Below are 21,796 nucleotides of genomic sequence, written 5' to 3' on the forward strand. Positions count from 1 at the left end.
GCTCAGCTGGAATTCCATCACCTCCACTAGTTTAGTTCCTAATACTGTTTCCTAAGGCCCACTTGACTTCACCGTCCAGAATGTCTGACTCTAGGTGAGTGGCTAATTTTCGTGGCTGTAATAAAGCTGGGTTAAAATGCCTAAGTGCTGTGGCAATAACCAAATCTCGGTCAAACACGGGTCAGGTTAGTGGGTGTGAAAGCTCATACTTCTGAAAACAACACCTATGCTGTCCACACTCAGGTGGAGTTCAAGTTCCAAAGGGCTTCAGAGGAGGAGAAATGTAGGCCCTCCAAGGAGAAAGGGATGCCGTGGGAAGAATCCATCTGACCTTCCTGTCTGCGAAGGGGTTGACCGGGCGAATAGGAGGATTTATCAGCCCTACTAAGGGTCCTGCAGCCCTACTGTGCGCCTGGGCCTGTGTGGGAAGACAGGTTACCAGGGGCGTGCGCGGCTCCCGCCGCCGTCTCCCGTTCCGGGATGGAGTTCCCAGTCCGGCCGGCGGTGGGCGCGCGCCCCGCCTGGCCGAGCCGAGCCTTGTGCGCAGCCGGGGGTCCCGCGGCCTGGCCGCGGGCTCTCCCTGCTCTGTGGCTGCAGTCCGCGGAGGTCGGCGCTGCCCGCTCGGGGTCCGGACGGCCCACCCCTCTCCCGCCCCGCCCGGCCGCCGCCGGTCCCGCTAGGAGGGGGATGGGGAGGGTGGAGAGGCCGGCGGACCGCGAGGCAGACGAGGCCGCGGCGAGCGGGCCGGCGGGAGACAGACGGCGCGGAGGCGGAGACGGTACTGTCTCCCGCTTCCCCGCCCGGCGCTGCGGACCCGCCAGCGAGGCCGGGGATCCCCTGCGGGCCGGGGAGGAGCCGCCGCCGCCAGGCCGACTGCGCGTCCCGGGAGCGTGGAAGGGGGCGGGGAGCGCGGGGAGCCCGGGCCGATCCGGGCCCTTAAAGCATCCCGCCCTACCCCGCCGACCCCGGGCGCCCGCCGCCTCAGTCCAGAGCCGCGGCCGCAGGTAAAGGCTGACCCGGTGCTGCGGCGTCCGGCGAAGTTCGGGGCGGAGGCGCGGGCGGGAGGACGGGACTCTGGAACGGGATGTCCTCGATCCCCGCCGTCGGCGCCCTCTCCAGGGTCGCGCTGGGCACGGCGGCCCCCACCGAGCCGTCGGCTTCCTGGTGCCCCGAGCGGTTGTGCGCCGCCGCGGCGGGGTGGGGGAGGCGGGGTCCGCGGGCAGGTTGTGCGGGACCTGCCCGAGTTTGCGGGGCGGGAGGACCCTGGACCCTGCGCTTCCGGGTGTTGAGCGCGCTGCGCTGGGCGCGGGCTGCAGGGGCTCCCGCTGGTCCGGGCGCCGCTGGCCCTTAGGCTGTGCCCCGAGCCCGCAGGAAGCGGGCGTGGGCAGGATTTCTGTGACCCTCGCGGCGGAATAAACAGGAAGCGACGAGCACCCAGCCCGGCCGTCCCGCTTTGTCGTGCGGTCTGCGGGGCACAGCGCGCGGGACGCTTCCCGGGACCTCGCCCGCTGCCCGGGGGCTGGGCGCGCCGGGTAAGCTGGGTGCTGGGCCGCTCGCCGTGCTGACCCCCAGAGCATCAGCTTGGTTTTAAACTTTTTTCCTAATTGGAAAAGGAAGAGGCTTCCGATGAGGCGGGGGGCGAGGGGTTTAGGAAGACAACGAGGACCGCGACAGGTGGGGGGCACCTGGAGAAGGTAGGGGTTCGGGGCCCCTTGCCGAGTGAACCCAGGCGGGTTTTTGCACAGGAAACTCAACCAGGCGCAGGAGTGTCCGTGAATGCGGTGGATTCAGTAGCTTAAGTTTTGTTTTCCCCGTAGATTCTTTTAATTAGCTGAAGTTGGATATTTTTGATTTGCTTATTTCTCTTTCTCTGTGTCCCATCTATTTTCTTCTCTTTTTCTCTTATTACTTTGGTAGCTTCACATCTCTGGACCCCTGGCTTGTAGTTCGGTGCTGCGTTCTAAATGTGGGTTATGACTGTGATGAGTATTTTTGGATGCCCTACTGTGTGTGGGCGTTGTGGGATGAGGGAAGTGAGCTGCACAGAGTTGGTCCTGGAGCTGGTGTTAGTAGGCTTCTTGCAGTGGAGGTGGCTGCCCTCAAGATTGGTGCATCTCTTCCTTTAAAAGGAAGATTCCTTTGAAAATGGCCCTTTTGCCTGTTGGGCTGACCCTAAGGGTGATCTCCAGTCCGGGTCCCCTGGAGTGGCCCGGGTCACCAGAACCCTGCACAGAGAAACTGCCAGGGTGTCCAGTCAGGTCTGCATCTTCATAGGAGGGTTTAGTCTTTCCAGGGCTTATACTGTGTGTGCTGTGTCCTCTGCACATGATGCCCTTGGAGTCTGCACAGTAATCTTGGAACATGTTCTTTATGTTCAGTGAAGGGTCGTAATGTCAAATTTGAGTCATTCCATGAACTCAGGAGTGGATCTTATCCATGTACATGTACTGAATTATAATATTTGGTTTCCTGTCAACCCTTGGATGGGTGCCCTTTAATGGTCCTTGCAAAGAAGTGCTTTTTGAAACACGGGGTATATTCCTCATGATCTTTTAGAGCTTAATTCTTTTAAGAGCTTCCCTTTGCTATTGACATTGAACACATTGTTAGGAAATAGGGCTGAGACTGTAAATGCCAGTGAGGGATTTGCTGCTGCAGACATGGAGCTGCCTTCTTCCCTTGTTTTAAAAGCCACCCCCCACCACTGCCCCCAATATCTTCATATTTTGCTGTTACCCGGAAAGAGTCTTGGCTGTTGGTGGAGTCTTCTAGTTGGTGGAGGCTTGTATTTACGATGGAGAAAACTGTCCCCAGCAGGCTTTTAGGGCTTTTAGGGCTGTCCTCTCTGGGGCTGTTTGCATGACCACAGTCTTGCAGAGGAACCTGGCCTGGGGCACCTGCTTACTAAAGGATTTTGTGCCAATTTGGTGGCCTATCATTTGAAAGTCAGAGTCTCCGCCCCCACTTGCCAGAGTATATACATACACAGACAAATTTTGTTACCCTCCCCAACTCCCCCGGACTGCTGACAGTGCTCTAAGAATAGTTTTCTTGCCTGGCACTGAGAGCAGTATCCACCCGCCTGCAGAGGTGTTTACAGTCCTGGGCTGCAGTCATGGTTGACTTAGTGGCCTGGCAGAGTGACCAGTGGCTCGTGGGATGAGATCGACTGTTCCTTGGGGCTGCTGGAGGGGTACCTCCCAGCCAGACAGGGGAGCCTAGGGAAATGACAGTGAGTTAGCATCTTGGGCACTGTGGTTCCTGGCCTGTGGTCCAGCAGAGACCCCTGAGCTTGTCTGGATCCCTGTGCAGTCACCCTCATGGTCTGGGCAGGAGGTACTCAGGGCGTGGGCATTGTCAGTGGCACCCATGACTGGTTGAGTCTTCCTGGTGGCCCTTGCAAGTTTATTTTCATCTTTCTTCTGAGTCTGGGCTTATGATGTTTCTGTGAGGTATCTGTTCTTTGAGGTGAGAGTTAATACAGAAGAAAGAAATGAAATGATCTTTCCATGTTAACCTGCAAAATTTTTAGAAACATTTGATGTACTTCATATGGATTATGGTGAGCAGTGCAGAATGGTGTGGAGTGCCCCCCAGTGGCCCTCTCTTCTTGCTTCCACTCCCTACTTTTAGGGGTCTCAGGACATTCTCCGGAAAGCCAGTCTTCTGATGTCAGAGTGACTTTCTGCCTTCATGGTATGTGTTAGTCTGGAGTTATACCGTGACCTTGTACCCTGGGTGTGAAGGAAGGTGAAGCTTCAGTTTTTAATAGCAATGTATAGCTTCTGCCTCCGTCTGAAACTTTAGGCCACGAGACTTGTCACATCTTAGGGAAATTTTGGTGACATTATTAGTTTCATTTTTAGGCAAGTAGGGGACACAAGTGAGCACCTGTATTAATTGCTGTAGAAATAATTGGGTTTGTAATTCAAAGTAATACTGTTTTTCTCGCTACCATAGGAGGATGTGAAAATAATGCTTGTGTTGTGTCCTATCCATGTGATTTGAGTATGGATTGCTTTCCTTTGAATTTCCACTAAAAATGGTACTTTGGCCTTTTAAGCTGTTTTTGTAAGGACTTTTCTTTCCCCCAAGCTTGTTTTCCAGATAAGTCTTGGAAATTACGAAGAACACAGCTATAATTTCTCCCTTGATTGGCAGCAGAGAGCTTTCCCGGACAAAAATAAGGCTGTTTTGTGCCAAGTGGTTGACTTTTCTAGAATAAAAACTCTAAAGGGTTTGCAAAGAGTCCTCTGGTTAATATATTGGCATTCCCAGAACCCACTAAAACCCGGCAGCCTGCCAGATACCACTTAATGAGGACGCGGAGTGTCTGGCTCAGATCCCCAAGAGCAGAAGCGGGTGGGGGCTGCTGTCCACACCCTTTATTCATTTTTAATGACCGTACTTTTGTTTTGCAGATTTTGTTCTGCACCCGTCAAGACCCACAGCCGTGGTGCCGCCCCTCCCCTATTCATTTATCTACTCATTCACTTGGCATTGGAAAAGTGTGGAGACTTTCAAGGTTAAGGATCCTGGTGAGGGATCCTTTCTGTTTGCGGGAGTTCTTTTGTGGTTGGCTTTCTGTTTTCTCATTCTTCTTCCTACCCGCAAAACCCAGCCTTTATTTTGGAAGAGGAAGAGAGAAAAGGAACAGAAAAGGAGATGACAACTTTTTTTTTAAAATGATGCTTTATTGTCTCCTGGAAAAGCGAAGCGTTTATGAAACTTAAAGTTTGTCAGACAGTTTATATGACAGTGCAAGTTGGTGCTTGCCAAGCTCCAGACAGATTGCTAACGTTACATGACAGGGAAAAAGAAATTACCGCTGTCTGCGAGCGGTGGGTGGGGCCGGGCACCCGGCAGCCTGCAGGCTGTGCAGTGCGTGGGGTGCGTGGGGGTGCGTGAACAGCCTCCGCCCGCTGCCTGGAATTCTTCGACTCGCTTTGGAAGCAAGAAGGGTGTGTCTCTTGATTTTATTTTCGGCAGGGCTGCAGGGCGACAGGATCCAGGGAGCAGCTCTGTATTTTTTCTGACACGGTGACGCTTTGCCTCGCGGGCGCCTCCGGCCCGCACGACTCTCCTTCGCATCAGGGGACATGGTTCCTCATCTTCCTCCCGGGGTCCAGCTTTTGATGGCACTGAACTGTGTTCTTAGCCCCTCAGGTCCTCAGGTGTCTCGAAGCCAAGTTTACGGCTGCGTTGTTTCTGAAGCTGCAGACGTTGAGAATCGGTTGCCTGAGATAAGGGTGCCAGCTGCCCCGGGGAGGGGGCTGGTGGCACTCCTTGGGCACAGTGTACTTTCATCCCTGGCATGTGGAGAGTCAGCTGGCAGCGTGACAGGTGTAATGAACTTAATGGACTTGCTCTAGTTGTTGGTGGGGACACTGCTCATATTACAAAGTTAGCTCCTAAGTGGGGGCTCTGCCAGAGGACTTGCAGGACCTCTGTGCAGACAGGATCCAAGGCCTGGCCTGGCCGAGAACTGGGTGTGTGTGAGCCACACGGTCCCTAAGTGGACCCAGACTTTCTCTTCAAAGGAAGGCTGCTCTGTCTAATCTCCCCACCCATATCCTTCCATCCATATGGTGGGGTGTGGCCCTGCCCCTGGGATTGCAGAGTGCAGGCTCCCAGTGCTGCTTCCTTGGTTCCCCAGCAGTGGCTGGACCCCTGGTGGCCAGTCAGTGGCCTTGGGGCCAGCAGCCTCCGCACAGAGTTGAGAGGGAATTTCCAGAGTGAAATCCCCTGTTCTGAAGGTGGGAGGCCAGGCTGTGCTTGGAAGGGCTCCTGTGGCCAGGGGTCAAAGTGGTGGGGGAGGTAGCAGCGCCTTGGTGCCAGGCCATCCTTAGTGTTCTGAGAGCTCTTGTTAGCTGATTTCATCCCTTAGCAGCCCTAGGATGTGGGCACTGCCACCCGTCAACTCCCCCACAGGCACACAGACAGCAAGAAGCCTGAGATGCTGGCATGAAGAAATGCTGTGCCTTCTTTGGGGACCGCTCTCAGCAGTCGGAATGGAGCAGGACCAAATCTCTCTGTGGCCCAGCGCAGGGCCCAGCGCTCCTCCTTCCTGCCTGCCTTCCTCCATGGATCCAACTCACGCCTCTCCTCCCGGCCTCACTCTTCTTTCTTTTTTTAAAAAATATTTATTTATTTGGCTGCACCAGGTCTTAGTTGCGGCAGGTGGGATCTGGTTCCCTGATCGATTGCATTGGAGTGTGGAGTCCTAGCTACTGGACCAATGGGGAAGTCCCTCCCCACCCCTCATTTGTAACCCCAGCTCCTGTGCCTGTCCTGCCTGTGGTCACAGCCTCAGCTTTGAGAGTTGGGATTGGGCGGGGCTCCATGGGACTGCCTCGCTGATGTTATCTGGCTGGGTTTGTTGGGGGCCGGTCCTATTTTCCTGGCCCCCAAAGCCTTTGGGCTGGGCTGAGGTGGCCCAGGCCCTACCTGTGCAGCAGAACTCAGCTAGTCCCCAAACGTGGGGTGAAGCGAAAAGATAATCACAGCTCTCAGATTCTCTGTCGTGCCTTGTGCGGGGTTGGGTTAATCAACCACATGTGTCTGCATGCAGTTCTTGTGTCCATCCTGGATAGACCAAAGTGTTTGAGCTTATGGGGCCTGAAGTGAGGCCCCAGGAGGTGCGGATGTCCGGAGCCTGCAGGATGACCCCCAGCCCTTGGTAGACTTCCGAGGCTGCAGGCAGGACTAGACCTTTCTAGACCTTTCATACCCCCTAGTGGCTGGGTGGTATTGTTCCCCACGAAGGTACTGTGGTGCCCACAGCAGGCTGTGGGCACTGTTGGGCCTCAGTCTAGTGAGGTCCCTGCAATGGGGGTGGATGGGCATCCATTTGTGGTGGAGGCCACGCCTATCTGGAGGAGTTCCTGTCTATTCCTCCTGTCAGGTGGTGGGGGCTCAAGGGCCCTAGACCAGACTCCACACTCTGTTTGAACCTGACTTTTTATTCCAGAGATTCTTTCAGGCCCGACTGAAATCAGCATCACAGACCTAGTCTCTGAAATCCTTTTTTTTTCCCCCCTGATTTAAAAAAACAAGAAGAAAATAAAAATGACTAAAATTACCTATAATTCCACTTTAGAGATGACCTCTATTAACAGTTTTGTAGATTCTTTCCAGGCTTATTTATTGATTATAAAATCATGCTTCGAACTTACATACTTTTTATAAACTTTAACATTCCATCTTGAATATATTTTCATGTAATTTAAATATTCTCCAAAAATACCACTGCTGATGAGTATTAAATTCCACCCTGTGGTTATATTGTTATTTTCTTAAGCCTGTTCTGGGACACTGAGTCTGCTGGCAGTTTTCCCTATTATAAATAATTCTGCACCAGACATTCCGTTTACATTCCGGTTACATCCTCTGGACAGATTCCTCAAGGAGGAGTTGGTGGGTGTGAGAACTTTCAGAGGGGCCCCCAGAAAGGATGGTGCACTACACACAGACATGGGTGACTGCAGTCTTGCCAGTGCTGAATATTATAAAAAAAAATCTTTGCAAGTTTGGCAATGAAATTGTATGTTTAAATTCTCCATCCCTCCTTCAGTGTAGCATCCGGTGACCCACAGGTGAAGAGAGTTTGCTGTCACCAGGGCTTTGCTGTGGGCAGATGCAGTGATGTTAGTGGGTGCTCCCCACGAGGGGGATAAGACTTTTGTACTATTTTAAATTTGAATTAAACTTAGGCAGACAGGTTAAGGGCAGTAAACAGTCTAATAATACATTTTAAAGAGAAAATTAGGGATTTTATGGCCAAAGACTGTGTCTAATCTTTCCCTGCTCCTCTCACCCTAACTGGGGCAGGGAGGGCAGTGTGGACTCCGGGGTGGAGCGAGGAGGCCAGGGCAGTTCCATTAGCAGGTGCCTGAGGACCTGAGTGACACCCCCCTCAGTCATCCTATTCACTCTCAGCCCTCGCTTTCTTAGATCAGACTCTTCCTTGGCCTCTCCCCCAAGGATGCCAACATGAAACTCTCATCTTCTTACTGTTGCACTTGATGGCTGATGCTAGATCTCTGGCCTGGTGGTCCTCTGTGGGGTTGGGGGCTTTGCCGTGGCCCCTTTTGCTACACTTCTGCAGATTTCTGCTTCCAGTCAAGGCTGGAGCCCATCCTGAGTGCAGACTCCAGAGGGTGTTTGTGCCGGCTGCTCTGGAAGCCCCAGACAAGGGAAACCATCTCAGTACATAGCAGTTAACTGAAGTCTGTTTTGTTTTCCTCAAAAGGCAGCCTGACTGGTTGAAACGTGGGGACCAGCTGGAGGGAGCAAGACATGACACCTGCGTCTTGGGGTAATTGGGCCCCAACGAGCTTGTTTTGGTCACAGGCACCTTCGTGCAGTGGTGTGGGGCAGGTGTGGATGCTTGGGAGCGCTGGCAGGTGAACCCAGTGAGCAGAAAGCAAAGGCCATGGGCCCCTTCGGCGCTGATGCTCGAGTGGGTGACCGCGGCACTCTGGGCGCAGCCTGTGGGAGCCCCCTTGGCTGTTGTCTTGCCTGCTTGGCACCCCCCACCCCCACCCTGCTGGCCACGCAGGCAGCCACACCCCACTTTCCAGGTGCAAACGCACCCTGGACAAGGCCTGGGGAAGGGGGCAGACGGGGCCTTGGAGATGTAGTGAGCCAGAGGACCCCAGGAACTGAGAGGGCTAGCTGGTGGCCACCCAGCTCTCTGACCGTGGGGGGCGGGGGTGGCTGGGGGAGCAGCCATATGGGGTCTTGAGGAGTTAGTATCAGTGGTTCGCGGACCAGGCTGCTGGTCCCTGTGTGCGGGGCTGGCCGCTCCTCAGTCAGAAAGGAGGGCTTTCTGGATAGAATTCAGCATGATTTCAAGGTGGCTAAGGTTATAGTTGGGTGGCTTGGTTGGACGATTGTATTTCTGTGACTTGGGCTCTTAAGATAAACACTGACGCCTTCGGAACTTAGCTTCCATCCTACTGGTATTTAAATATGAGCGCCGGTCTTTTACTTCCAAACCAGAGGTCCTGGAATTTATTTATTTATTTTCATCTGAAGAGTAATGTAAAAATAGTGTATACACACAGTCTTCACTGTGTAAGTTAGGTAGTAAATTTAGTCCAGAGAAATGATAGCCTTTGTAGAAACAAAGTTGGCCCCTCTGTGGCTTGGAGCTTTTGTTATTTGATGGATTCCCTTGTGCTGAGCGCGCAGCTTGAAAGTTCACCCTTTTCCTGTTTTGACTTGGCTCACTTTCTGGAGTTTAGGAATCGGGACTCACTTATGTGCCTGAGGCACCGGCTTCCGCGGAGGCCCCAGGGCTCCAGTGTGGGCCGGAGCCGCTCGGGTGGACGCATCACCGCATAGTATGGAGGGAAGTTTTGCGGTGAGGAGGTTGCTTTTCTCTGCTGACGGCCGCGCCCTTCCCTAAAACAGCCATCTGCCTGCTTCTTAGGTTCGAAGAGGATCAGACGAGGTATAAATATAAAGCTCACGCAGACCAGCTGGGAGAGTCCAGCCTCGATGAGCCTCGATGAAGTGCGGCTGCTTCCAGTGAACCGAGTATTTGGGGCGTGCGCACACATGTGCGGTGAGGACCCGGCTCCTGCCCCGGGACTGGAGACCCAGAAGCCTGAGTGTGGGCACCAGAAGCGGCCGCTGTGACCACGCTCCAGGTCTGAGCCGTTAGTCTGGGAGAAGCGTGTACCGGGGGCGCGGGGGCGAGGCTGCTGGCTTGCAGCTATGAGCGCTGGCCACCGCACGCGGCCTCCCTCCTCCTCTGCTCCGTGGGCCCCGTGACGTCCGAGCGCTTGGTCTGCTACGGACAACCGGGGGGAGACTTCAGGGAGAGGCTGGCTTTGGGCTGAGAGGTGGCCGGACAGTGGTTTGCAGGGCGAATGGCAGGGAGAGGGGTCTCTGTCCTGGGCCCCCGGAACCCTGTGCGCTGAGTCCGGACGGCGCAGACCTGAGCGTGACCTTCGTGCGCTGTGAGCACGGGCTCCGCTCGCATGGTCATGTGTGTGGATTATAGGTCACTTCGTTTGTGCAGTGTGTGTGCTGCCCACTCTTGCTCACAGCGGGATCTGTGTGAACAGTCGGGGGCCACTGTTTGCCGTGGGACCACGTGTCCGGGCAGCTGTGGCAGGAGGGCGGGTCCACAGTGACTGCATGGCTCCTGCGTTTCCGGCTCTACCGCGCCTGGCGGGGAAGGGCACAGGGAAACACTAGCAGAGCAAGCCTGGGTCGGGTCCTGCTAGCGCAGAGTGTGCCTGGTGGTCGCGCTTCAAGGGTCAGATCCCGTCTGTGCACGTGGCTGGTGGTGGATGGCGTTGCTGGGGAGGGGACACAGGTGCTGGGAGGAAGTGGGAGTTGATCCCTGACTGTGACCTGCATGGTAGAGGGAGGAGGGGGGCTCAGGGGACAAGTATGAGTGGAGGTGGGACTCGGAGGCGGGAGGCATGGTCCTTGTTGGAGGTGGAGAGTTCGGTGGTTCTAACTTCGTGGTGCTGGTTGGAGGTCTGCAGACTGAGTCTCTTATGGAGCTTCTGCCCATCTTTGCTGAAAACCGAATCAGCCAGCAGTGATAGTAAAACGGGGCTGTGGGGACACCTGCCTTCCACCTGTTTTCACAGCTGGTTCTTTGCCCTGGAGGCTCTGTCCCCAGCTCAGGGCCGTACGACTTGGAACTTGTTCACATTTCACAAAATGCTTAAACGTTCGTCCTCTAAAGAGCTCATACCAGGGAGTTAGGCTTGTCACTTTCACATGGTGACAATAGTGGCTTCTGTTTGCAAAACACTTGAACTTTTCCAGGCTCTTCAAAGACAGTGTTTAATCTCATGATCCTTGGCTTTAAGGAACAATTAATGAGATGTATGTGGAAATGTAATTAATTTCTAATGCGGCTGTTAGCTGAATATGGGATTCAGATCACAGTTTATTTTAACGTACAAAACCTGATGGAGAGAGGTGCCCTGCAGTCATCCAGGCCTCACGGTGGGTGGTTTTCTGAAGGAACCCAGGCTTTGCAGCTTGCTGGCTGGACAGGCATAATTTTGGGACGTTAGGGCAAATGCTAGTCAAATTTAGAAGTACAAGGCAACTTGAGGGCTTGAATAGTCATTTCCCCGTGGTTGTCAGAAAGAGACGTGGGTGCGGTGAGGTACGTGGGACAGTGCTCTCACCTCCCTTGTTAGAGGATGCTGTGCTGGCGGCCCTTTGTGGCACTTAAATCACAGCAGGTCCTGGCACACCTGGAGTGTCACCTGGTGGTCACGATGGAGCCGATGTCCCCCTGTTTGTCCTGTGTCCTTCAGACCAGCTGGTTTTCCCCTTGTGGCTTGGATGCTGTCTTGGTGTCTGTCTGTTCAGCTGTGGGTGTGGGTTACTGCTGGTCTGCCTCCCCTTTTAACAGAGGAGTGTTTGAGCCATGACATCAGGCTGCCCCAGCCCTTGCGGTGCCTGGCCACCCCTGCGCCTCGACCTCGGCAGCTTTCCTCCTCGGGTTCTCCTCTTCTGTGGCCACCATGTGTCTGTCCCTTCACCTTCTTGGACTGCAAGCAGAGTCAGGCTTGCTCTGCGGCTTCCTGCTCTCTCCTTTGCAGGCCCCAGAGGTGCTGTTTCTCCCCGAGTCCAGGTGCGTCCTGAGCTGGTGATGGGGGCAGAGGCCAAAGGGTCCCTGCCTGGACATCCACTAAACCGCCAGTGTGGGCCAGGTGTCCCTTGGAGCTTTTGGTGCAAAGGAAGTGCTTTCTGCCCTCTTGGGCTGTGGATCAGTAACTGTCTTGGAGGGTCAGTGGCATTTGGGGGTGGCCCGACCCTGAAGGACAGTGTGGGGAAATGGCCCCTCCTTGCTGAGCAGAATTCTTGTCTTCTGTGTTGCTGGGATGTTCTCTGCTGTTGGTGGAGTGGGGACTGTGGCGAGGAGGGGCAGGTGGTCAGTGAGCAGAGCCTGGCGAGCTGGTGGGGTTACTGAGCGCCCCTTAGCTGAGCTTCCTTCCTGTGGTTCTTTGTCACTGATTCTGGTGAGGTTTTATTGACAACCTCTTCATGATGAGATGTGGTTGGGTGCTTGGTGACATGGCCTGGGGATCTGGCCATGTCTGAGGGGTCTGACCTTCAGTCAGTGGGGAAAGTTTCTGACTACTGAGCCTCCCACCCATGCCTGGAAAGCATAGAATTCCGTTGCGTGGATTGAAATGGGCTCTGTATTTACGTGGAGGCCTTTGCCCCTGGCTCGGCACTCAGGCCTGACTGACCAGTGGTCCTTCCCAAGCCTGTGACTAGAGCCGTGTCCTTATCCCCTCTCTCCCCACAGTGATTCAGACGCACAACCAGGAGCCCTCCTGGACTCCCCCTCCCCACGCAGGGGCTTGTTCTGCCTTCAAAATCTGCCCTAAATCTGGTCACTTGTCTCTGTCACCAGTAGCTCAGTATGTGTCCCTCCCCTGGGCTCATGCAGGGCTCTCTGACCAGCTACTCACCTCCCTTCCACATAGTCTGGTTTCAGCCCAGTGGCTGAGTGAACCGGGCCTGGTGATTGGGCTGCTGTGCCCGGCCTGGGGGCATGACTGCTGTCCCCTGGGGCTCCCCACTGTCCAGCTCCACCCCCAGGGCTTTGTGGTTGCTACTGAGACCCCTCTCCCCAGGGCTGTGCGTCCATCACTCACTTCACTCAGGCCTCGTTTGGGTGTCCTGCCTGTCCAGATTTCCTCCACGGCCCAGGACAGCGAGCATAGGACCCAGGGAGCACAGGCCAGAGCCAGGACACAGCAGGACAGCCAGTCCTGGGGTGGGGGAGGGGTGGGCACTGGGGGTCCACCATAGTCACCAGGGGTCAGGCCAGGCCTCTACTACCTATCAGAAAGGCTGAAGCACAGCCCATGCTGGGGGCCGAGCGGGCCCCGGCACAGCTCAACTCTACACCGCCCCCCCACCCCCAGGTGTTTCCTCATCTACATTAACTTTCATTTGACTGTTTTCCCCAAAATGACCTGCTCTCACCCTCCCTCCCCCTCTCCCAGTTTAACCCACTTGCCAAATAAACTGCTGGTGAATGAAAAATTCTCTGTTTCAAACAAATGAATCAAACTGTGGAAGATCATCAGATTTGTTAGTGTTCTTGAATCATCATAGGCAGAGATTTTTCCCTTTCGACCAAGTGTCTGTCATAACCTCGGTTCTTCTCAGCTGTTTTCTTCTGTCCTTGGGATCAGGAAAAGTTCAAAGTAGAGAAAGTTACAATCTGTGAGTCATTTTCTCATCTTGTCAAAGAAGCCTAAACCCTGAACAGGTCCCTGGGAGCTTGACTCATCCTCCAGACACCTGACTGTGCTTTTATTCTGGTGTTAGATTCATCTTCTTGAGTTGTGTGGTCTCCCAGGCGGCACTAGCAGTAAAGAACCCACCTGTCAACGCAGGAGACACAAGAGACCCTGGTTTGATCTCTGAGTTGGGAAGATCCCCTGGAGGAGGGCATGGCAACCCACTCCAGTATACTTGCCTGGAGAATCCCATGGACAGAGGAGTGTGGTGGGTTATAGTCCATGGGATCACAAAGAGACACATCTGAAGTGACTTAGCACACACAGCAAACCTTAGATTTCAAATTCACGAGGATATGAAAATTATTTAGGTGGAACAAGTTAAAAACCTGGATAAGACAAATTCCAGTTAATGGCAAGTTATACAGCGATTCATTTCCAGTGATGGATTTCAGCCCGTGTGATGTGTCAAAGACACTAGGGGTGCTTGCCGGTAAGGTGGGAGTCTCCCCACGTCCGGGGGACACATCTGTGGTCCTGCCCCCTCTAGCGGTGGCGGGCTGTCTCAGGGCCGAGTTCCACTGTGCCTCCATCAGGAGTCTGTTGGAACGAGGCAGGCACTGCACTTCCCTGAAGAACACCTGCAGGGGATGGGCCAGGACCTTAAGAATGGACGCATCGCCCAAGGATGATTTTGAAATCTTGTCTTTTTACCCTTTCCTTGTTTGCTACAGTGATCACTTTTATAACAAGAAAATCACCAGTGAACTTGATTTCTTCAGGCCATGGAACAAAAAGTCAGTTTCTGAAAAACTGTGGAAAACAACATGATGTCTGTCTTTTTTAAGCATCGTGGAAGCAGGAACGAGTTGCTATGGTGAGGTTCACTCTACATGGAGAGCGGTGTCCGGAGCGCCCATGTACACAGACTTTCTCAGATGTGGAAACAGTCACACGCAGGATCACGGTTCCATCTTTTCCCCTCAAATCGCCATTTGGCTTTGATCTAAAAGCATGAACAATCCTGCATGCTCTCTGCAGCCTCTGCCTCTCAGCCTGAGGTCACCTGAGGTCATCTGGGGTTGCCTGTGAGCCCACCTTGCATGTCGTCTGAGGCTACATCCTTGCCCACTGAGAGCAGACTGTTCAGAAAGCTGGCCCAGGGACCTTCAATTTCCACATCCATGTGTTTCTGCAGCCTTGTACTGGAACACATGTGGGTTCTCCGACGCCCTCCTCTGAACCACTTGCAGAAATCCATGGCCACGTAAGGTTTTTCCTTCAGTCTGTCCATAGTGCAGAACACAGACACTGCAGCCCCTCTGTGTGACTGGCTGCTGTTGACCCGCTGGTGTAGGTACAGGAGTGGGCGCGGTTCTGTGAAGAAACGTGGCCCATCTAGATGGAATCCCTGTTTCTGTTGGCGTCTCTGGAGCTGGGCTGGAGGGCCACCGTGCTGGGGGCCGTCCTCTCCCAGTGTGGCGTTAGGCTAGTTTGTTTGGAGGCGCTGGTACTCTGCACCTCTGACATCCTGTTAGTCACACTTGGAAATGAGAACATTTCCACTTAACCTTGGGGCTTCCCAGGTGGCACGAGTAGTAAAGAACCTGCTTGCCAATGCAGGAGATATAAGAGATGTGGGTTCAATCCCTGGGTCAGGAAGATCCCCTGGAGAAAGTGGCAACCCACTCCCATATTCTTGCCTGGAGAATCCTGTGGACAGAGGAACCTAGCAGGCTACAGTCCATGGGGTTGAAAAGAGTCAGACGTGACTGAAGCGACTTAGCACACATGCACTTAGCCTTAGGGTTGAACATTCCTGCAGGTAGGTCACAAATGATGTCAAGATTTTAAAAGTTAGGTTACCTTTGTTCCTGAAAGTCTACAATGTCTTTTTATCTACAGGCTCTTAATGATTTTTCCTAACAGCAAGTGCTTATTCATTGATGGTAAACCAAGGAAGAGGAAGACCCAGGCAAACCCCAGGTCTCCAAACATTGTAACTAGAAACACATCCATTCTCACCACACAGACTTTCAGGTTCCAACCTGGGCAGCTTTTTAGTTGCCAGGAGGTAGTGAGAATTATGGGTTGTTTTCAGGGTGTCTGCAGGGTTTTAAAATCCACATCCCCGCTCCTTTCTACCATTATGCCTCAGCTTTTTTAAACAAACTTTCTATTAGTGACATTGCAGTGACTGTGTTTACACAGAGTCCTCCTGCCCTTCACCCAGCTTCCCTGACTTTGGTGCCTGATGCCGCATCAGCTCACGGTGACTTGCATCACAGGCGCAATGCACACAGAATGCTTGGTCTCATCACTGCTCCTACTAAACCCTCTGTTACCAGCGCTTAGTCATTCAGTCGTGTCCCACTCTTTGTGACGCCATGGACTGTAGCCCGCCAGGGTCCTCTGTCCATGGGATTTCTCCAGGCAAGAATACTGGAGTGGGTTGCGATTTCCTCCTCCAGAGGATCTTCCCAACCCAGAGGTCTAACCAGGGTCTCCTGCATTGCAGCCAGATTCTTTACCATCTGAGTCACCAGGGAAGCCTAGACCGAATGCCATATTTGTGTTGTGTTCAGCCACTGCTATGTTTATTCCTCCAGCTTATCTTCATCCTCTTAGTACGGTAAAATTTCAAACGATGAATGTAGAGAAGAGCAGAGCGTCTGAACTGGTTACCCCTCTCGACTGTGACCAGCCTGTGGCTCATTCACTTTTGTCCCCTCCGGAACTCATGTTCTGCTCGATGAACTGACCTTGAGCAGTGCCTGCAGCCTCAGTAGTGCCCTTCCCATGTGTGCCTGGGGGCCCTGTGAGGTCACTAAGGACCTGGTGCTCTGCAGTTGCTCCTGTAACACCCTGAAGTGAGAACCGGGTTGGGTCCTTTCCTGCCTTCTTCCAGTTTCCAGGAAAAGTGGGAAGTCAAGCAGAAGGGTTTACAGGCAGATGCCCTCACTCCAGAGCCCTTGCCACACTCATCAAAATGCCAGTTCACGTTTCTTATTCAGCCTGAGCTCCTCCAGCTCCGCCTGACCTCTGCACAGAGCCTGACTTCTGTGACCACCTTCTCCAGATGCTCAGATGCCCCTGATCTGACATGTTCCTCTCCCCACAAGAGCTGTCTGTGGGTGCTTTTCCCCAGTCATGGCTGGTACCTAACACAGACATCCCCCCAGGGCGTTATCTGGTACTTGTTAGTTGAGTGAATGAATGAACCACCAGCCTATGCTAGTAAGCTGCTTCGCCCCCAGGTGGGGATAGCTAGAGAGGTCTCAGTGTTGGTCCCTTGGGGTTATTACATTATAAGATGTTACAGTTGCTTCACTGAGTTGTGGAGTTTCAGGCTGTGGAGGAGGTGGGGTGCTTTTCTTACTAGTCTTCAAGTTAAGTTAGTGTTTGTATGAAAACTTAACCCTGGTGACCAAAGAAGGGAAATCGAAAAGAATGCTTCCTTTGGGCTTCCCTGGAAATGGCACCGTCTGAGGGAACGTGGGTCTTGCAGCGGGAACTGTGTGTGTGGATGGAGTAAGTCTGCTCCCCGTGAATGAAGCTTGACGAAACCTGATATGATTGCTGAAGCTCAGCTGCAGATGTGCGTTCGTCTCCCTGTGGACGTTTACTGTGCTGGGGACCCTGGCAGCACCCCAGCCCTGCGCTGGCCAGAGGACTGGCCTCGGGAGGCCTTTGGTGCCCACCTTGCACTTATGCAGACCCTGGTGGTGTTGCAGCCATGGGTCCCAGTGATGAGGCCTGGCCTTTTCCCTCAGTCATCTGAAGCATCAGGAGTTCCTCATGGTGGATGTGGAACCTGTGTGTGCGCTCCTGTCACACTGTCCTCAGGGGACTCAGTCCACACCCCACAGGGCAGAGCCTGGGGTGATGGTGAGGCATGTGGCAACCACTGAGTCATGTGGAAACAGAAGCTGCGATGCAGGGGCTGGTGTGTGAATCAGCCTGGGGGTGCTCTGGAGGGAAGGGTCTGCGGGGGGCCGTCCTTGCTCCTTGCACCCTCTCCGTGCAGTTGCATCAGGCTCTTCTGTTGATTTTGTGTCTTGGCATTTTGCTCACTTTCTAAACTGCTTCCTGGGCTGTCAGAACTTGCCCCTTAATGGGGTCCTGGGGATGGAGGGACCAGCCGGCATCTCCCTGGCAGCCCTGAACTTGAACCCTTGGACAGCAGGAAGTCTGTGGGGCTGCTGTGAGCAAGGTCCCACCTGCCTCAAGCATCTCCGGTGGCCTGGCACCTGCAGGTACCTCTCTAGGGAGCTGGGTGAGCTGGGGTGTGCCCTGGCACACAGCAGGGAGGCTCTCTTCTCTATGGAAAGGGTCAGGAGAGGGGCTGCCTCGGTGGGGAGCCGGGTGTCACGCCTGTGGCGCAGTGCACCTGCCAGGGTGAGGAAGTCGCTGAGACACACAGCTGTTTGCCATGTGCACTTACTTGGAAACATCGCCCATAGATCTCAGAGCTGTTTGTTGTTTTCCTTAAACATTTCTCTTGTCAGAATGATGAGAAAATTGCCTGTGTGGGAACTCAGAAGTGCAAATTTGTTAATACCTCCTTTGACAACGGAGGTCAAACTGCTGCTTTGTGTTCAGAGCAGTTTATGAGCTGTCACAAGTCACTTCCCGTTACAAGTGCTGCCGCCAAGTGGAGGGGGTGGGGGTGGTGGGGGGACCTGCTGAGCAGGCCCAGAAGCCCAGTGGGCACACGCTGCTAAGGGTCTTCAGCCGGTGAGTTAAATGGTAAAAGGTGAGGTGGCTGGGTTCCTGTGGAAAAGCTGTTTGGAAAGTCTTTTCCCTTTTAGCAATCCCCAGAGGCTTGGTGCGAAGGTGCTAGCTGACGTAGCCCTTCTTTTGATGGCCAGAGAGGGTCCCTCGCCGGCCTTTGCTCCTTTATGGCCCCCTTCGTCAGCCTGGCCTCCTGGTGGTGGACTTGCCCTGACCCACCCACCCAACTGTTCATGGCAGGCAACTGCAGGATGGTGTTCTGGGGTCCAGAGTGTAGCCCGGGCCCTCTATTTGTGAGAAACCAGCCACTGCATGGGGTGTTTTCCAGCACGGGTTCTCCATGGAGGTGCTCTTCCCCGCAGGGCACACTGACGGTGTGGGGAAGACATCTTTGGTTGTCATAACTGGGAGGCAGGGGTGGGGCTGGCGTTGGGTGGGTAGAGACCAGGGAGCCTGCAGCTGTCCTCCAGGGCGGGGACGGTCACCCAGCCCCAGGTGTCAGCACTGCCGAGGCCAGGAGCCCTGTCGCAGATGACAGGTGACAACAGTGGGTCACGGCTAGCGCACACATGCCGGCCGGGCAGCAGCTGGCAAGACTGAAAGCTTGCTGGCAAGAGGGAAAGCTCCAGCGTCTGCTGTTACTCCTTGTTGTTCACTTAATATCCAGAAAAGAGACTCCATTGTCCCAAACCATCTTTTGTTTTTATTTTAAAATGTCTTATGTAATTTTTAAAGGGTACACTCCATTTATAGTTATTATAAAATACTGGCTACGTTCCTTGTGCTATAAATACATCCTTGTAGCCAGTAGTTTTTACCCCCCACCCCCACCCCTATGTTGCCCCTGATAACAGACCACTAGTTTGTTTTCTGTATTGGTGATCCTGCTTTTTTTTCTGTTATATTCACTCGTTTGTTGTATTTTTTAGATTTCACATGTAAGTGAGGTCATATAGTGTTTGTCTTCCTCTGTCTGACTTCAAACTGACGTTTAAACATGGAGCGGGATGTTGAGGATATGGACTCATCCGTTGTGCCCTGAAGGTTAAATTCTTTCTCACGGTTGCCTTTCCTTTCTTTCACTAGGTCTCTAAAAAGCATTTGTGATCTAATTACACCTTGTAGAAGTCTGCAGTTGATACATTAGTTGTTCATTAATTCAGTGTTTAGGTCAATCGTCTTTCCTTCTGGACTTTTTCTGAGGCCCAGATTTGGTCTCTCGAGAGAAGTATTCCTCTTTTCTTAGCTGGCTGGGCACAGTGGTGTTCCAAGGCGGGCAGAGAAAGGACTGGGCCAGAACAGTGGCTTTTTGACCTCTGTAACACAAGGTCCCAGAAAATGCCCTCTGAAGGAGACTCATAATTTGTGCAGAAAGGGCAGGTCTGTGGTGTTCACCCCCAGACAGACCCACGACCCCGGAGGGGCAGCAGTTCCTCATTTTATCCTCAGATCAGGATGACCACGTGTTCCTGAAACTTGCTGTTGTTTTCCTGGAGTGCTGGTGTTACACAATCCCATAACATCTCCTTCAACGAAAGAGTTTGCATAGTCTATGGCAACTTCCTAATTTCTGACTGTTGGGTAAAATGAAGTTTAGTTGTGAATGTCCCACGGTTGTAGCTCTGAGTCAGGGCCTTGGTAAAAGGAGCTGCAAGCCTTAGTGTGTTCTGTGTCCTGCGTTGTTACATGCTTTTCATTCATTTTTTCCCCAGTGTTTCTTGTTTACTGACTTTATATCCACATCATCTTTATTCTCTATTTATATCAACCTTCTGTCTATCTATCAATCATCTCTGTCATCTTTATCTGTCATTTATTTCTGTCCACATATCCTGCCTGTGTGCCGCTCACACAACTCAAGGGGTGTTCATTCTGTCTTCCCCTCTAAGAGAAAAGGCTGTACTTTATTTTCAGATACCTTCTAAGAGCACACGCTGATTTTGATCAAAGGTCCCTGGTTGGCTGTTGAGTGGCCCCTGCACCACAGCTAGTAAATCTGCCCTCTGCTGCCTCAGCTTCTTTCAAGCCCAACAGCAGACAGGTCCTCCTAGCTGGCGGCCCCTGATACCTTGATACAGGCATGTTCTCAGCTCTTCTTTGCTCAGGCCTCTGGCTGGGTCATAAAGTTTTACATCAACTTGACCACATTTGTTCACAGCTGGGGTGTAGGGGTGCATGACAGTAGCGGCAGATGCGAGGTTCTCCGTGTAGCATCTTGGACTCAGCTGAGTATTTGCTGCTGCTGTTCTTTCTCCCATGATTTCCTTCCCTCTGCAAAGATGTCTTTCTCTCCAGGACTTGCTCTGTTTTTTTTTTTGACCTTCTTTCTCAGTGGACAGGAGTGGTCACCTGCCCATTGGCGTGAAGTCCCTCTGTCTTGTCCCTTGACTGAGGAGAGCCCTTCATCCATGGATGGAATCTCCCTGGGGACCAGGAGCTCATCACCTTGATAGCAGCCCCTTCAAAGCCCATGTGGATGGGGTGAAACGTGCCTGTGATTCCGAGCAGGCTGGCCTTCCTTCCACGTGGGCCGTTTGCAGGTACCACTGAGGCCACAATGGGCCTCCTCTTCCAGGCCAGACAGCTGGTCCTCCCCAGAGCTGTGAGGGAAGGACCCAGGCTGAAGACTGGACAGCTTCCTCACTCCCTGGAGCCCCATCCTCAGAGTGAGCCTTGCTGCTCTTTAAAGAGAGAATATGCAGAACATGAGACACACATGAATTTAATGAGTATAAAAACATTCTGTAAAGACAGAAATGAATACGTATTTGTCATTGTTCAATTATACAATGTCTTTCATGAGTGTAGTTAATTAAGAATGGACCTTTCCGTACATATCCTGAATTTCCCAAGTTATTGAAACTTGGGAAAATGACATTCTTAGGCAGAGAAGCCTTTAACATGTATTTTGTATTAGACCCTGTACTGTTTCCTTTCTATTCAGAATTGGGGTGAGCATTAAGCATTGTTTCATACTTTTCTCTGCAGATGGCTACATTTGGATTGTGTCGAGTAATTTCTTTCTAGCCTTTCTCTTCTTCCAAGACTGAATCTGGATTGATTCCTGTTTATAAAGCTTCCCAAGATCCTTGCTGGAGACTGTAGCTGGAGAAGGCACCGGAGTGCCTTTCACACCTGGGCTGTTGTAGAAAAGCATTTAAAGTAAAATCTTTCCGAATCAGGAGCATCTCAAGGTAGCTTCTAACAGAATTTGAGGCAGACGTTGGCAGAGTTGTCTGTACAGTGATGTAGAAGCTCTCTCTTCCTAACCTAAAGCTGGGTCCCGAAGCCAGAAACCCAGACTTCTCCTGGCTCTGCCTCCTTCTCCCTGGTCATCTGATCCATCTTGGGGCCATCAAGTCCTGTGGTTGTAGTTCAGAGTATTCCCTCCTAGCCATTTCCATTCTTACTCGTAGGTAATACTTTGGCCACCTAATGCGAAGAGCTGACTCACTTGAAAAGACCCTGATGCTGGGAAAGATTGAGGGCAGGAGGAGAAGGGGACAACAGAGGATGAGATGGTTGGATGACATCACTGACTCAATGGACATGGGTTTGGGTGGACTGCAGCAGTTGGTGATGGACAGGGAGGCCTGGCATGCTGCGGTTCATGGGGTCGCAAAGAGTCGGATACGACTGAGTGACTGAACTGAACTGCGTTTGATTCCGGTGTTTCTTGCTTGGATTCTGCAGCGGCGTGGGGACAGACTGCTGTGCCTTTGACCTTTGGTTTTTCCTCCCCTCCCCATGTGTCTTTTATGTGCTTTAGAGAGAGGATCTCAGACTTCAGTGTGTAAGAGTCACTGGGAGGGCTCCTT

General features: G+C 52.9%; 1 protein-coding gene across 14 annotated transcripts in view; it reads left to right on the forward strand.

Annotated features, from left to right (window-relative positions):
• The first annotated feature begins 507 nt into the window (after positions 1 to 507).
• LDLRAD4 (low density lipoprotein receptor class A domain containing 4) overlaps positions 508 to 21,796 on the forward strand; it is a 170,084-nt gene continuing 148,795 nt past the window's right edge. For 2 of the 14 annotated variants that reach the window (XM_070361772.1, XM_070361773.1), the window contains exon 1: positions 510 to 1,004. The gene's annotated coding sequence lies outside the window, so the exon portion shown is untranslated. Of the gene's footprint in view, positions 1,005 to 1,182; positions 1,533 to 9,436; positions 9,657 to 13,978; positions 14,512 to 21,796 lie in introns of those variants that run through there. The other 12 variants (XM_070361775.1, XM_070361762.1, XM_070361760.1 and 9 more) reach the window with 12 other exon arrangements.

The sequence above is a fragment of the Bos mutus genome, chromosome 24, assembly GCF_027580195.1.
Source record: "Bos mutus isolate GX-2022 chromosome 24, NWIPB_WYAK_1.1, whole genome shotgun sequence".
Classification (NCBI taxonomy): Eukaryota; Metazoa; Chordata; class Mammalia; order Artiodactyla; family Bovidae; genus Bos; species Bos mutus.